This window comes from Antechinus flavipes, chromosome 2, assembly GCF_016432865.1.
Source record: "Antechinus flavipes isolate AdamAnt ecotype Samford, QLD, Australia chromosome 2, AdamAnt_v2, whole genome shotgun sequence".
Lineage (NCBI taxonomy): Eukaryota > Metazoa > Chordata > Mammalia > Dasyuromorphia > Dasyuridae > Antechinus > Antechinus flavipes.
The window spans coordinates 650134983-650146572 of NC_067399.1; the positions used below are offsets into that span (position 1 = coordinate 650134983).

Here is an 11590-nt window from a genome sequence, read left to right on the forward strand (position 1 = left end):
AGGGCTTCCTGACTTCAGGGCTGATGCTCTATTCACTGTACCATCTAGCTGCCCCATTGCTATTAATTTCTAATTTTATAGAGAAGGAAATTATAGAACTGGGACTTTTTGCTCTTTTAACTCTAATCAGTCAATCAGTCAACAAACATTTATTCAATGTTTACTATGTGTCAGTCACTGTGGAGGAAGCTTAGGGACCAAGTGCCTTTTCTGATGCTCAATTGGCAGTTTCCAAGCAATGGGCCCTGAGTTCACAGCTCCACCCTGTCCCCATGGATCCAGATGGTCCTGTCCTTTTTCTAGGCAACATCCCTAGAGTGACTCCGGAAGCATGTCAGCTACTAGGGCTTGTGACTTTTGCTTTTTTGCCTTTAGACATTGGAAGAGATGGATGACTTCTCCCTCCTGGAGGTGAGTATGGGGGCCCAAACCCTGAGCCTGAAATATGGCCCACTCTGCCCAAACTCCATCCAGCACCAAGGTTGGCCCTCTAGTTCAGGGACAAGAAACTTGAAGTCATTGGGGCTACTTCCCCCTTCCTGACCCATTCTAGGCTAAGCTGCAGTGGCTCAAATTCCGTCTCTTGGGGATAAATTGGCCGACAAACCTCCAACCAGGAAACCTCCTGGTCCCTTGGCCAGTCTGAGCTGGGTAGCATAGGGTTATTGTTACTGGTTCAGTAAAAGCTGCGATTCACATGATGCCGTACCCTCCTAGTTTTAGTAGAATGGCGGCTAACACTATGGCCCCCGCAATAGGGGCCTCCACGTGTGCCTTTGGCAGTCAGAGGTGAAGGCCGTATAGTGGTATTTTGACTATGAATGCTGTTATGCTGGCGTATCAGAGGAGAGAAGTTGCTATGTCCAGGGTTGGTGAGACTAGTGATACGGTTAGTATGTGAAGGGAGTCTAGACTGTTGTGTAGGTGGAGTAGTGCTACGAGAAGGGGGAGTGATCCGACTAGTAGCCCCTCATTGCCGACCCAGAAATCTTCCCTTTACCAACATCATCTCTCCTCTTACTGAGTTCAGGGGATTCTCCTGTCTTGTTTTACATAAATGACCCCGGGAACCCGGAGCCTGAGGAATTCCTTCCTTCCTGAGGGGAAAGGGACAATATTGAGATCCAGGCAAAAGGGCCAAGCAGAAGCAAGTCAAGCTAGAATCCAGATTTTTCTCCAGAAGGCTCAGGTGCCAGGGGCAAGGCTGAAACCCGGGCTGAAATACAGGTTTCAAGCCAAGGAGAGCCACTTGGAAGCATGAGGGGGCTCCTGTGGATGGGGATGAAACGATCATTTATGGGACAGTAAGACTTGTCTGCCTCCCTTAAGCCTTATCTTGTTCTGACATGTCAATAAAAGGGGAGCCAGAGAACTTCCTATACCCGCCTCTGACTCGGGCACCCACGAAGCTATGGATTTAGACAGACACGACTGTTAATCTGCATGAATTTGCACAGGACAACCAGAAAAATGTTCCTGTAACAGCGCAGAGGAACTGGAACATCCAGTCCCGAGTTTAGGAAGGAATGCCAGGCAGGCTTCATGCTCTTGGTCACATTTTCAATAGGGAAAAGACTGAGGGGGTAAATAGTCACCATAGCAGTATGGCCCCAGGAAAGGGCTGGGATTGTGGAGAAGGCCCTAACTGCCCAGCTGGCTTGCGCCCAACAGTGCAGCTGAAGGCCTCATGGCCATGAAAGGTCTGGGTCGAGAAGCTCTCTGGAGGGTGACTGCCCCTGAGGAGTCTGGAGGGTTTATTTAAAGATAGAAGCTTTTTCCCTCACCCCCATCAGCCTAGAATACCATGGGTCCAACCCTGGGCTTTAGGTCTGATTAAGAGTAGAGGTTCTTAACCAGGTTTTAAAAAGTATTTTAAAACAATATTTCAATAGAATTGGTTTCTTTTCTAATCTTATGTATTTTATTTGATTCATTTCAAATCCTGATTCTGCAGAGGGGTTCCTAGACTTCACCAACTTGCTCAGGGTGGGGGGCGTCTAGGACATAGAGAGCTCTCACTCTTCAGGCAGAAGGAAACTTAGAAGTGCTCTACTCTTAATTCCCCTCATTTTAAGGGTAAGGAAATCGAGGCTCAGAGAGACCCAAGGCTACATAGGTGATAAGCACCAGAGGCAGGATTAGAACCCAGGACCTTTGGACTCCAGAGCCAGTATGTTCTGCTAAAATAAACTGGTATCTTGGGGTCCCTGTTTGTGCTCCTGGAATGAATATAGGACCTAGTTTCCTTCTTTTTCTTTCTTTCTTTCTTTTTTTAAGTTGCTTAACATTTTATTTTATTTCTTTGTTTTTTATTATAGCCTTTTATTTACAAGTTATATGCATGGGTAATTTTTCAGCATTGACAATTACCAAACCTTTTGTTCCAATTTTTCCCCTCCTTCCCCCCACCCCTCCCCCAGATGGCAGGTTGACTAATACAAGTTAAATATGTTAGAGTATAAGTTAAATACAATCTATGTATACATGTAGGACCTAGTTTCTTAAACTGTGGTTCGTGACCCCTTGTAACTGAATGTGAGACTCGTGAAATTATTATTTATTATGAGTAAAATTTTGATTCATATGTCTATTTTGTAAACCTGTAATACGTGGGGCCACAAAAAATTTCTGGAGTGAAAAGGAGTGGCAAGTGGGAAAAGCTGAAGAAGCCCTGCTTTAGGGGGCTTTTGCTTTCTGATCCAAAGTTGGTTTTTTCCCATTTTGCTACTTTGTGAATTCCCGTACTCACTAATCCCCAACCTAGAGCCCTGAGCCAGCCCAGCTTGGGGCAGGGTCAGAGATCCACCATACCCATTTCCCAGGTATCCACTCCCCATTCTCCACCCCAGCCACGTTTTTGGCTAGGAACATTCACTGTCCTTTTTCCTCATTCTATCACCTGCCTTCACCCCCCTCTAGACCACAAGAGTACATTCTCTTGGGTTTATTTACAAGAAAAAAGAGAATATACAAATTCAGAAATACAATACCAGGCTAAGATCATCAGAAAGGGGCATGAAAGGGAACTGCCCCGTTCCAGACCGAGTGGCACCTATACTTGCTAATTTAATCCTTGCCTATAGTTACCTAAGCTCAGTGAGGCTCACAATCCTTATCAGTCCTGGAACCCCAATGGCTGGTGCCCTCCTGATGCCATCTGAGCATAGTGCTTTCTACTATAGCCTCCCAGTTTGGGGATTCACCCATTTGTATTCTCTGGGCAGAACCCATAGGCCAACATCTCTCCCAGGCTCAGGAAGCTTATTAATTGGATGTAGGTGGTGAGTGTTCTGCCATATTCCTGGTAGCTAATCACTTAGTTAAGTAGATATCTCCTTCCTCTGTCCTAAAAGGGGAATGAACAATTCCATACAACTTTCCAGGTCATTTCCAAAACAGAATAATTTTTCCCTCTACAGGTCACCCCAAATTAAAAGCAGGTATTCCTTTCCATATAAATTACCCAAGTGGATTTTCATTTCTTTCCTTTCTGGACTTTCCTTCCCCAGCAGAACAATATCTTCCTAATACTTAGTTTTACCCCATCTCCTCCCTTTCAGGGGTCCAAATGCCCTCCTATTGCCCAGTTTTATTCACTCCCTGGACAGGAAAGACTCCCTGTCTCTCTTAATACCTTTTCCCCACCAAACCTTCTTAGTCTCCATCTCAGAGTTTAAAAACAAAAATAAAAAACAAAACAAAATTTAAAAAGCACCTTTGGTTCACTGGGTAGTAGGCCAACCTATTTACATTTTAATAGGCATAAAAGGGAGAAAGGCTGGGGCTGGAGACACTCCAAGAGGGACTCCAAGAGTGGGATTTCCAGCCCCACAACAGGTGGCGGGCAGGCAGGCAGGGGGCCGTTGTGAGCAGGGAGACCTTCTCAGTTCCCCTATCACTAGCTAGGTCAGCCTGGCCAAGGGGGAAGGGCCAGCCCCACTCCTTCTCTCTCCAGTTCTCCAGTTCTTTTCTGTTGTTATTCTGCCTTGTGTCTTAGGGGAGCCCAGCTTCTTAGCTGGACTGGGGTCTCCATCAAGCCATTTCCCGGCTTGTCTGTACAGACAGACAGTGAGCACACAGGTTATATTGCTGTGTGAAGTCTGTCTGAACATAAATGTAAGTGGATTTAGGTTGGGTGTGTATCTCATTGTCTTATAAAGTCAAAAACAAACATACAAACAATAACCACAAAAAACTCTTCAAGCACAGGGAAGACCTATTTCAAAGCACAAGTTAACACTGATATTTGCTATGTACTTTTTCAGCAAGTCTCTTTAATTCCTTTGTGACTCAGTTTCCTCAAGTGTAAAATGGGGTTAATAATACCTAAACCTCCTACCTTACCAGTTTGTGAGGGTCAGACCAGCTCAGGTATACAAATATATTTTGGAGGTAAGGGCAATAAAGAAAAAAATAAGTATAAATTGTATATTTCACAGCAAAGCTTCTTAAAACTGTGGGCGACAGTCTCATAACTGAATGTGGGGGTCATAAGATTATGATTTCTTATCAACAAGTGTTTGATTTGCATATTTATTTTATACAATATATATTTTATATCTGTTTTATTGTATACCTATTATATATATATATTTACATGTATGCCCAAAGTGGCATAAAAGTTTCTTGGGTGAAAAGGATAGAAAAAGTTTAAGAAGTCCAGCTTTGACGAGCCGGGGGTTCCATGAGGTGCCCTTTACAGCACTCTGCAGCTACAAATGCTCAGTGCCCGGGTTTCTCTGAGTACGGATGCAGCACACATGAGGTGACCATCTCTAAGGGTGTGTGTTAGTTAGACTGGGGGAGGGGTCTTTGCCAATGTCCTCACTGTGGAAGATTGTAGACTGATTGGGCGCCTGCATGTGTGAATCTCACTCGCCTGGTGTTCAGCATGTCACAGAAAATACTTGGCCCCTATAAAAAGAACGGCAGCTGTCAACCTTCATCTGCCCAGTGAGAGAATGGAACATAGATCAGAGCTAGAGAAGAATATATTCTGGGCCTCTTGAAAGGTCTTGTACACAGATCTTCTGACATTAGGCGCCATTCCTTAGAGGTATATGCCCCTCCTCCCCTTCTGATCACCTTTGGGCTAAGGCTCAGTGATCTGAAGGACTCTCCCTAGTAAGTCCCCTGGGAATGATTCCAAAGGCCACGGGTTCCAATTCTGACTTTACTACTTGCTGTCCGTGTGGGCTTGGGCAATAATAATAATAATAATAACAGCAGCTAATTGCTAATATTAAAGTTTGTCAAGCACTTCATATGCTAGCTCATTTGACCTGTTCATCAGTACTGTTGTTGTTATCCCCATTTTAGAGATAAGGAAATTAAGGGAAACTGAGATTGCTTGGGTTGCACAGTCTGTTGGTAGATGTTGTTTATAGCTGGTAAGTGTCTGAGGGCGGATTCAGACTCCTGATTCTGAGTCCAGTGCCCTATCCTTCTTGCCATCTAGTTCCTAAGGAAGATCCTTGACCACTCTGGACCTCAGTTGCCTCATTTGTTAAACAAGAGGGTGGGAATAAGTTTCCCCTTTGGTGCTTCCAGATATGTCTGTGGACCATGATCCCTTTCCAGGACACATGCCTGTTTTTCTCCCCATCAGTCGCTTCTACCTCTGTGATTCAGGTGAAAGAGGAGGAGTGTAAAGGTAAAAGTAAAGCTCCCAAGTGTTAAAGGGTCATCCATCTGATGGGCATCCTGACTTGGAACAAGGATAATTTCCTCCGCCTCCCCCCACTGCTCCAGTATTTTCCAAGCCCACCCATCCTCCCCTGGACGGCATCAGTGATTAGGAAGGTTTCCTTCCATTTGAGCCAAAATCAGCCTCTCTGTAACTTATCCCCAAGTGGTCCTTGTCCTGCCCTCAGAGGCCAAGCAAAACAGATCCTAATCCCCTTTTCCATGACGGCCCTTCTCATATTTGAAGGCAGCCATCATGTTCCCTCGAGGACTTCTTTAATTCAAGCTAAAGAAGCCCGGCTTTTTCAACTGATCCTGTCCTTGGCTTGGTTTTTAGGCCCCTTAGAATCCTGGCCATCCTCCTCGGGACACATTCCTGTTTGTCCATATCCTTCCTAAAATGGGGTGCTCAGGACCTTGCACAGGATTCCAGGAGAGGGGGGCCACTGCCTCCTTTTTCCAGAGCCAAACCTTCTCTGTGTCATAGAATCCAGTGGCAGAGTGATAAGGTCTATAGATCCTTTCTCGAAATGCTATTTTTGAATGCACAAAATAAACTGTGGGATTACAAAGGAAGTCAGTTATGTTGAACTATCGTTATTATGATAAATACTTTTTAAAACCAAAAAACCAGAGCTCGGGTTAAGAATGCTTAGAAGTTGTAGACTTTATATTTTTGCAGATGCAATCCAAAGTTCCGATCAGCTTTTTGGCAGACAGCATACACTCATCACTCGATCATCTAAATAATAGCCATCACTTTTTAGATTGGAAGATTCCTTACACTTATGACCTTGCAAGGTAGGTATTACATGGATTATTATTCCCATTTCTCAGATAAAGGAAAGGAGATCAAGAGAGGTTACCCAACTAAGGCCAGCTTGGTGTCAGAGGTGGTTAAAGGAGCCAGGCTTTTTTAACTTTACCCTTCACCCACAGAGTCCTTGCAGATCTGCCTGAGAAGACCCCGGGTGCTTCCCGTTAAGGCAAGGAGCCAGCCTTCATGTGGTTCTCCCTTCCTGATATGTCTGTGTTGTTTATTTTCACAGGCAGGGACCCTGCTCTCCAGCCTGGATCTTCAAATATAAATTCAATTCTTCCCTCTGCCCAGAGGCTGCTCATTACTCCGTGTTTTTAGCCACGTGACGACTTCCTCTGGAAAACTACCAATCTGTGGATATATTGCACACTTATGCACTGATACCATGAAAACGGAAATCAAAACACTTTTAATGTTGCCACGTGTCTGGTGCCCTGTTGTGATTATGAGCCCTCTACCAGCCGGGACAGGGACCCCTCCTTTCCTCACTAGAACGTGATTCTCAAACCCTTCTCTCCCAAGCAATAGTCCCTCTCTGTGACAGAAAACCTGGGACATGATTTGGCCCGTGGCTCCCAAGGGCAGTTTCTTTGTTTTACTACTCATTGGTAGTTTGCTGTTGTTTTGTATTCTTTTGAAAATAAGCTGTTAAAAAAATTGGTGACTGCCTAGCAATAAAAGCATAGAGATTTGGCCTGGGGTATTTGAGTCACACAAGATTATTTGAAATACTGTAATCTTGTTTTCTCTCCATTTCTCCCTCCATGACTAAACAGGGCTCACAGATGACAGGGTTAACCTCATTTTAAAAAATGTATAACATGCTTGCACAAATCCTATGTGCTTATAGTTGGCTTTCATTCTAATCTCTTTAAGTTTACCTGAGGTCTCTCTGGTTCTAATGCAAGTTTCGTGGAAAAAAGTCCCCCAAAGTAAAATGCAATCGTTCTCCATTATTCTGTCGCCTGTGGGATGGTATTGGATGGAGGAGTGGGATTTCATTGTCATAGAGAACTCCCAGGTGAGGAAATTTCTTCTCCCAAAGCACGTGGCATCTCCTGTGGGACCTATAGTCTTAGAGTTTGCTAGAACAGAGGTGTCCCACACAGCTTGCAAAACTCCCAAGTGAAATCAGAACCAAATTAAAATATAATTGGGCAATCTAAAAAAAAACAACAAAAATACAAAAGAATGTAGATAATGTGAATAAGAGAATTTCAAAGTCAGTATGCAGCTTGCAAAGATGTTTCTATAGGATTTCAAGTCAGGCTCCCCAGGCCAGCTCCCTAGTCTCTAAGTCATGCTGTCTCTCATTGCCGGGAGGAAAATGTAGAAATAATAGGAAGATAGCCAAAGTCAGAGTCATTGTAATCCTCAATCTTGATTTGGGAAAATAAACAATAGAATTCATTCCTGCTTCTTTGTTCTTTCTGAGAGGTGGGGAACTACAAAAGCAGAATATGACATTCATTGTCAGATGTGGTCTTTTTTTTGTCAATTGATTTTGTTTAATTCTGCGTGTGTGTATGTTATTTATGTTATAAGGGAGGGTTAAATGGAGGGGTGGGAGGGAATATCAGGAAATAACTAATATAGAGAATCAAAAACATCAATAAAACTTAACCCCCCACATAACTGAGTATCAAGCGCTATCTTTACTCTCGGCCCAATGTTTTCCTTTGTCTTGCCCGTTTCGATTCCTGCCTGAGTGGGCATTTGGAGTCATTTATTCTATCAGGGGATTCTGAGTTCAGCTGAATTGATTTTAGTGAGAGGAAAATCCTTTCCTTGATTACACTGACAGGTACATTGAGAACAAGAAGAAAGTGTGAGACAGTGTTTCTCCTCATTAATGGGAGTGCCTGCCCTCTGAGACTGCTGCCATTTTGCCTGTTTTCTCTCCCATTCGACCAAGGGCAGTAACTGTTTTTACCTTTCTTGTTAGCATGGTGCCAGAACACAGCAGGTGCTTAATAAATGCTTGTTCATAGACAGATGCAAATCCCACAAGATGATGCTAGCTCCCTTTGGAACTTCCCTGCTTCTTTGGACCACAGAGACCTGACACCGGGTCAAATTCAAGCCCATTTTATTCCCTCTCCCTGACACATATGGCATTAAAGGTATTCTATTGTCCAACACTTTCCGGTACAGAAAGAACAAGACACTTGGATGTCCTCAAACCAGAAGAAATCCTGTGGTTTGTTGGAGAGGGTCTAGTCATACCTACTGGCAGTGGCCCCAGGACTGATAGAATTACAGCTCTAAAGCCAGAAAAGGATCTCAAAGTCTGTCTAATCCCAATTTATAGATACAGATATATAGTTAATAGATAATAATTATATGTAACTTGCAGACATAAAGACACTGAAGCTAAGGGTGCTGCAGTCAGTCACCCAAGGTCACACAGATCACAATGGTCATCAGAGCTTAGTTTTGGACCTAGGTCCTCTCCCTGTACAGCCAATGCTTTTTCTTCTGTTGGGGGGAGGATTGCCAAGGAAGCCTAGATGGGAGATGAGAGTCAAAAGGTGCTCAGGCTCACATTGGAAAGGAACCACCAAGCTCACCTACAAGACATCCCAAAACTCAGCTTTTGAAATGAAGCCTTTGCTCCCAGTGAAGGAGCCTCCCTCCCTTGGGAGGAAGCCTGTTCCACTTCAGGAGAGTCCTAATTGTTAAGGATTTTTGCCTGTGTCAAGTCAATCCTGGCCATTTCTACACATTGTTCTTGATTCTGACTCCTAGCCTTCGAATACTGCCTGAGCCTCCAACCTTTCTCCTAAGGCATTATTTCCTATCCCTCTGCGTTCAAGTCTCCTCTTGGGATTTATTGATTTATTGATAGGGAATAGGGGTTAGACTGGTACTATCAACTCTCAGGTGAGGAAATTCCCCCTACCAATGCAGATAAGCATCTTCTCTACAACCCACAGTCCTGGAAAATTACCTGGGTACTGGGCTGGCAAATGGCTTGCCCAAGGTCACTCAGAGGCTAGACTTTAGCTTAAGGCTTCTTGCCTTCCAGACCACTATTGCATGATAACTCTCTTAACATATCAATGTCCTCTCCTGACCGTAGTAATCCTTTTTTTCTTTTTCTTTTTCTTTTTCTTTTTCTTTTTCTTTTTTTTTTTTTAACAAATTTTATTTTATTTTTATTGAACTTTTTTATTTTTTATTTTCAAAACATATGCAAGGATAATTTTTCAACATTGACCCTTGAAAAACCTTGTGTTCCAGTTCCCCCCATTCTCCCCACCTTCTTCCCTAAATGGCATGTAATCCAATGTGTGTTAAATATGGTTAAGAGTATATGTAAATCCAATATATGTATACACATTTATACAATTATCTTGCTGCACAAGAAAACTCAGGTCAAAAAGTTTAAAAAATTGAGAAAGAAAACAAAATGCAAGCAAACAACAAAGAGTGAAAATGCAATATTATGGTCCACATTCAGCTCCCAACGTCCCCTCTCTGGGTGTACATGGTTCTCTTCATCACTGAACAATTGGAACTGGTTTGAATCACCTCATTGTTGAAGAGAGCCACGTCCATCAGAACTGATCATAGTCTTGTTGTTACCAGACCACAGCAATCCTGATGGGATCTGGCTAGAACAGAGGATGGTGGGTCCATCACTCAGTTAGCTCTGGGCATACTTGGGATGGATCCAGTCAAACAAGACTTCCCTGTAGAAGTAGAGATGGATGATGGAAATCAACTAGACTGGAAATTGAGGGGCAGGAAAAGGGAAGAAAAGAAGGAAGGAAGGAAGGAAGATATAGGTATTTATCAAGCACCTCCTGTATACCAGACATTGTGCTAAGCCCTTTACAAATATTATTTCATTCAGTCCTTACAATCACCGGGAGAGGTTAGTGACAAAGATGGTACTAGTAGGTGACATTAGGAAAGATCTCCTGGAAAAAGTGACATACAGGAAGCCCAGCATTCTACATGATAGAAGTGAGTAGAGAGAAAAGGCAGGAGGTCTATGGAAAAGTCCAGCTCTGTGATCAAGGACAAATTACTTATCTCTTTGAGCCTCAGTTTCTTCAAATGTAAAAAGGATAAAATCACTCTTGCACCACACTAAGGCATTATGGGGGAAGTGGCATGTAACTCTGAAGGTTCTATGTAAATATGAATAGTAATTATTGGGGAGTTTGCAAATCAGAGACTCCATGATCATTAATAACTGGTATCTCTGAAGATGGATCTTATACCTCCTCAGTGATAGACTCTGAGCATAGCCGGTATAATGTCGTCCAAAGCTGGGATTTACTCTTACCTCTGCCTCTTACTCTAAGTATGACTGTGAGAAAGCTTCTTAAGTCTGTCTCAGTTTCCTCGACTATAAAATAGGGATAATAATAGGAGTTACTTCTCAGGCTTGTTGTGAGGATCAAATAAGATCGTATTTGTGCTTGCATTTTGCAGGTGCTCTATAAATGTCTATTTCCCTTTTCTTCCACCCCTGCACATCCCTTGTCTGTGTAGTTCCTGCATCTCTTCCAGATGATAGGACATTCACATCTTTAGTAGATCAGGAGATGACAGGAAGACTCAGCTGTCCATGGGATGAGCAGCTCATGGGAGACAGAAACGAGTGCCTGACTTGGAACTGCTTGAGCTTTGATGAGTGCCCCCAGTTGGCTGCCTTTTGGGGGATCTGCCTTCCAGATATATGCTTATAGCATTCTACAAAGGCTACAGTAACCTCAGCACCAGTGAGTTCCTGCGACTGTTCAAAACACACAAGAAGTATCAGACATTGTCTAATTGTGATCTCTCCCCTGCATCCTGGATCAAACAATTTAGCATATGCTTCCCAGATCTCCATACTCAACCCCAGACTCTCCTGAGTATCCTGTCCCATTTCATATCTCAAACATATGTAAAACATAACTCATTAGCTACCCCTCCTAATTACTTCTTTACTGACTTTCCTTATTTCTGTTGAGGATCCCACCATCTTTGCCCCAATCGATTGCCAAACCTTGCTGCTTCTACCTGCTCGACATTTCTCAAATCCACCCCCTTCTCAACTGCTACCTGAGTTCAGGTTCCCATGACCTC

At 43.4% G+C, this 11590-nt stretch overlaps 1 long non-coding RNA gene across 1 annotated transcript; it reads left to right on the forward strand.

Moving 5' to 3' along the window:
- Positions 1 to 373: 373 nt before the first annotated feature.
- Positions 374 to 8140, forward strand: LOC127552028 (uncharacterized). Its single transcript, XR_007951226.1, has 2 exons — positions 374 to 411; positions 6735 to 8140. It is a non-coding gene; the product is annotated as an uncharacterized LOC127552028 (long non-coding RNA).
- Positions 8141 to 11590: the final 3450 nt, after the last annotated feature.